We start from the raw sequence: 5882 nt of genomic DNA on the forward strand, positions 1-5882 counted from the left end.
GAAGAAGAAGAAGAAGAAGAAGAAGAAGAAGAAGAAGAAGAAGAAGAAGAAGAAGAAGAAGAAGAAGAAGAAGAAGAAGAAGAAGAAGAAGAAGATTAAATGCGCTTGCCAGGGAAGCACTTATTCTACTGATCCATCTCCCCGGCCCCTAAGAAGATTAAATTCTGAGCACTTCTGTTAACTGGGAGGTAAAAATGGAGATAGTCACACTCTGTAGAAGCAGAGGACATAGGCTGGATACAAAAGAGAGGCAGGACATACAGGGTGCTCCAGCCAAAAGAGCTGCCCTCTCTCAGAAGAATGGGGGCATGAGCCACTGGCCTCTGGACCAACCCAGCATCTCGTGGGAAGTGTGGGCAGCTACTGAGTCCCAAGCCTCCGTTTGCTGGTCTCCAGCTGTGGCCAAGCATGCTCACTCTGCCCAGCTCCTTACATGGTGCATGGCTCACACTGTCAATTAAGAGACAGGACACTGAAGTGCTTCACACACCATCCAGCATAATTCGGGAGTTGGCTCCCATGTTTCCCACCAGATAGTCATCAAGATCATGTCCAGGCCAGCAGGGAAAGTGGCAGGTCAGGGCCAGAAAAGAAGAAAGAGATGACCAAGAGCTACCAACCTCTCTCGGTAGCCCCCAGCTCATGCTGGTCCCAACAGTCCTTCCTTCCCTGGGTCCTGGCTCCTGTGGACGTAGAGCAGTCCAGAAGCAAGTGTTCCCCTAAGGAGAGAGGCTAGGGCAGCCCCTTACCTAACACGGCCAACCTAAGCTGAGCTGCACTGCTCAGGACCACTCCCGCCACCAAGAAATCTGTCCCTGCGTTGCTTGGCAAGGCCACTCCCCACAGCCTAAATGTCACTCATCTGGAGGCAGCAAACCTAGACTCTGATCTCCTGTCTGCCTCAGGTGAGCTATCTTTCCCAGAGGAAGGCACCCACCCTTGGGGATCTGTTCCCACACCTATAAACAAGAGGCTTCTAAGACCAGGATCTCTGGATCTCAGCACCACAGCCATGCTGGGTCAGAGCACTCTGGGCAGTGGGGAGCTGGCCTGCACATGATAGGATGTCAGTGTCCGGCTTGTGTCCACCGAGAACAAGACACCCTACCCCCGCCCCAGCCACCAAACACCTCTCCAGACATCACCACAATGGCCCGCCGAGAACCATGAACCCCGCCATGACTCCCAGGACCCCACCACTGTGCTTTGATGTCCCCACGCAAACACCAATCCTCAGTACAGGTTTCTCATACATACCCCATCCCCGGAACTGTCCCTTTCTCTTCAACTACCCCTGCCATGACAAAACCATTCACCTCTAACCCTGGGTTCATCATTATCTGTGTTTTCTTACTCCATCAAATGATCCCTGGGGATGGAAGTGTTGACGGAGAGGACCCAGTTTTTCCATTTCAGAGTCCAGAGGGGAGGGAGAGTGCTGGCCTTGGTGTCCAGCAGACCTGAATGTGAACGTCGGCTCTGTGAGGCATCCTTCACAGAGTCACACAATCTCTCCAGGCTTCAATATCCCCCCTGTCAGGTAGGATGACAAGATAACTCCACGGGGTTGGCAGGAGGATAAGTACCGAAGGCTGGATGCTGGAGTGTGGCCACTCCCTTCCCTGCTCTGAAAGTCTGTCCATGAGGAGAATCACAGACAAGAGAGCCCTGTGGCTCTTTGGCTCCTGGCTCAGGCTGAAGCTCACAGCCCTGGCTTTGCTACTCCTCTCCTGGCTGTGCCACGGTGCAGCCGGAGGCGTCAGCTGGTTTCCCTCCCACCTCAGCACTCGATGCCGGGGCCATGGCCAGCTTTGCAGGAGGCTGAGCCTCGTCTTCAGAGCTGTGACCAGGGCAGTGCAATTAAGCCCATCTTCACATCACCTCAGTACTTAAAAATCAGTGGGAAACAATGCCAGGGAATTCATCACTTGCTGAGGACAGAGTCATCTTTTCAGCCTGCCTCTTTCCCTCCAGGCCCGCCCTCTCCGGGCCTCGCCTTTCAGTAATTTAAGAGAAAAGAAGCCAAACCAACAAGAAACAGAGCAGGCTCTGTCTGCCATCAACACAGTGAAATCTCAACACTGCAAGCATGAGTCCAGGAGCCCAGGCTGGCGACGAAGCCGCCTGCTAGAGGTGCCTCCCCCGTGACTGTGGCAACAAGGCCTTCCCTGAGCCCCAGAGAGGTGTTCTCGCGAGGCCCACCCATCTGCCCAGCCCTCTCTCCTCAGCTAGAAAACTCCAGCACCTACATGCTTTTCTGAGCCTCGGCCAAGCGGCTCAGCTGCTCTCCGCCCTGTCTCCTCCCTTGTACGCCGGAGTAGCAAAAGCACACCCTGCCACAGAGGACTGTTGTGAGGAACAGGCTCACGTACAGAACACTTAGGACAGGCCCTGGGATACAGCAAGTGCCATGCACGTGTGCCCTGTGGATAACACTATTACTACTGTCCTCAGGCCCTGGCTGTTCCCAGTTCCTAGGGCCTCCCAGAGACACAGCACCATAATTGAGGCCTTCATAATTGGAATCCCAATCAAAGCCGGTATTCATTGAGAGCTTGCTGTGCATATTTTCTTTAATCCTTTCAACCATTCTGAGTGTCTAGTATTACTAGTGTTCTCATTTTAAAGACAAGAAAAGCAGCCAAGGACCTTTGGGGAAGTTATCCAAGGACACCAAGAAGTAACAAAGCCACTCGATGCTTGTCAGTCTGTCCACCCTGATACCTACATACCGCTGGGCAGATAACATGCATTTTCCAGCACTCCTGCATGTACCTGAAGCACATGGCAAATATCCTCACCACAAGGCCTACATTTAAGAAATTTAGCAGAAGGTGATGCAATAGGTACAGCTCTGTAGGTGCGAACAACAGGAAGTGATCCGGCCTAAGCTAAGCCCAAAGGAATCTAGAGCAATGTCGCAGCTCATGAACCCTTCTGTTCCCAAACAGAAGCATCCAGCAAAATTTTGCTACTGCTTACAACCTCTGCTTCTTGACCCGGACCACAACCACCTTCCCCAGAACTGTGGAAAGAAGTTTGTGAACCCAGGTCCCACTGGAATGGAAGGAGGCTGAGAGTCTCCAGATCATCAGGGAGTTCAAGACCCAGGCTAGACACTAGGCGGAGCTCCAGGAAGCAGGAAGTCCAGGAATGTCAGTGCAGTGGACCACACTAGACATTTTCAGGCATCTTCTGATTGGCACAAGATTTGAATTTCAAGAAAAACACATCTACCTGGCCTGAATGGGTCACACACTGACCCTTTGTTTTAGAAGGATGGGACGCTATCAGACTAAACCACTAGGGAAGAGATCATTGACCGAAAGGATGCTCTGCTACAGTTGAGAAGGAGGAATGGAGGCTGAAGAACCCATAAACATGGTCACCTCCACCCTGAGGCTTCCCAAAGTCCTCTCAAATAGAACCCAGTGAAAAGAAGATGGTCCCTGGTAAGACATGAGTCAGGCCACCTTGCAGAGAAAGCACATGAACTGCTCAGTGAGTGTGTGTGTGTGTGTGTGTGTGTGTGTGTGTGTGTGTTGCTGGCCAATCTCTATGTCTGGTAGAAAGCATTAGAACATGTTTCTTTGGGCCAGACAGAAGTAAATGAAACTCAATTTGCTACACTTTGAAGGAAATTTAGAATTATATCATCACCTTACTCTTCCTTTTCTTTTCTTTTCTTTTTTTTTTTTTTTTTGTGTGTGTGTGTGTGCGTGCAGCGTCTCACTCAGCAGCTGGGACTCATAGTGATCCTCCTGTTTTCAATCTCCCTAGAGCTGGGATTATTGGCACCATACCCAGACTCTATTGCCGCTTCAGGGTGCCTGCTGGGCGGGGCCAGCATGACCTGTAGTGCCAGGGATTGAACCCTGCCTCTGCGCTTGTCTAAGCAAGTGCTTAGTCTACTGAGTTATCTCACTGGCCCTTCCTTTATTTCTTTTTTGTGTGTGTATGCGTATTTAATACAGGTACCACAGGGTCTTACTACACAGATCAGACTCATAGTGATCCTCCTATTTTCAACCTCCCAAGTGCTGGGATTACAGGCATGTGCCACCTCACAGTCTTAATCACTGTCTCAGTGCGCCCCAGTAGCAGGGCCAGCATGGCAGGCCAGAGATAGAACCCCAGTCCCTGCATCTGCCTAAGCAGCTGCTTTAATCCACTGAGCTATCTGGCCACCTCCTTCCTTTTTCTTATAGATATGGGAAGTAAACATAGTGCTTACCCGAAACATCACCACTGGTTAGTAGGAGAGTTGGGGAAAAGGCAAAGGGCTCTACAGCCAGGGCAGCACTTCTGCAATAGAACGTGACAGACAGGCAGGAGCATTGCCACAGGTCCCAGCCCCAAAGCAGGGCACATGCAGGGCCGGGATCAACCTGGAGTCTGAAAATCAGACCACTCACCTGTCTACTCTAGGTGGAAACTCCCTGTCCTGAGGAGCCAGCTGGCGACATCCATGAGGGGAGAGAGAATCACCAAGTGCCTCGGCTGGCCACAAGAAGCTCGAGCATGCATTTTGAGTCTCCGAAGAAAGAAGGGTTGCTGCTTGTTCCTTTCTCCTTCTCCACGCCCCTCCCAACCTCACGGGGGTCTCCTTTGCTGAATCCTTCTACCCTTCTGGAACCCTCTGGTGCTCACTGTCACCAGATCCCCAGGAGGCTGATGTGAGGAGGCGTTGGGCTACTTCAGTGAGACACCCCAGAGTCTTCACTCCAACAATCCATGACATCTGCACTGCTGTTGCTTGCTACTCTTAGAGTCTCCCTCCCTGCAAAGAGGGAGGAAGGAAAAGAGGAGAACATGTCTCCCCGGGCTTCTGGAGCATGATGCCTGCACAAAATGGTTGGGTTTGCTAATTCTAGTCCAGCAGTGTGGGGGCACAAACATGTACAGGGTTACCCAGGGCCATCACTAACATGCCAGCTCCCTGGACTCCCTGTTCATGCCCAACTCAGGGTCATGGAGGCATGGCATTAAGCGCTATCCCCTCCAACTTCTGAATGAGAAAGAAAACTCACTGCCCCAGCTCTCCTTTAATTATGCTTCTGAGAACACTGACAGCGCTACCAGAGAAATAACTAGACAGGAGCAGATTTTCACTGAGAAGGCAAAATATTACCAATCAATTGCTCCACCTTTCCAACGCAGGGAACTTTTCATTCTCCTAAATCAGAAGGGGGTCATCTTCAAAACACTGAAGATCCTGAAAAACAATAAAACACTCAGAAATTGTCATAGGCAGGAGGACACTGAACCTGCTGCTGTGCCGGACATTGGACAGAGGGCTCCTGACAGGGGGGACAAAATAATTTACCAAGGTCAGAACAAAAAAAGAAAAGAGCATATTCAGACTAGAGGACACTGTTAAGAGGGACAGCAAGTAAGTTCCCAAGAGAGACATTGCACCTTGAGAATGAAAGGCGGGTCTTTTAGAAGGAATTAAACATGTAGAATGGGGTCTCAGTAAATGTGGATATCCAGAAGTGCATTTTTGAGGATGTCTTATTCCTGGTTAATCTCCTGGGATCATTGAGGGTGTAGGCTGACAAGGCCGTTTGCTTTGGCTTCACTGAAGTCCCCCTTCTCCCAGGGGAAAGGATTTCTTTTTATCTCATGCTGTTTGGGTCAGTGCTCCTGCCTTTCCAGGACTGCCTCACTAAGCTGGGCAGGACTGCTTTGACTTGACGAGGGGCTTTGCAGCTGAGGGTTTCTACCTTTAGTTGCCGCTGGGTAGTCTCTACATCTATGATGGTTAAATACAGCATGGGATCCAGGTCAGGTCTGGAAATGAGAAGAAGAGCTGCTAGAAACCCTGACCTCTGTGACCCAGTGAAACACATCCCAGTAGACTCCAGCAGGGTACTGGGCAT

Source organism: Octodon degus, unplaced genomic scaffold, assembly GCF_000260255.1.
Source record: "Octodon degus isolate 3935 unplaced genomic scaffold, OctDeg1.0 scaffold00056, whole genome shotgun sequence".
NCBI lineage: Eukaryota > Metazoa > Chordata > Mammalia > Rodentia > Octodontidae > Octodon > Octodon degus.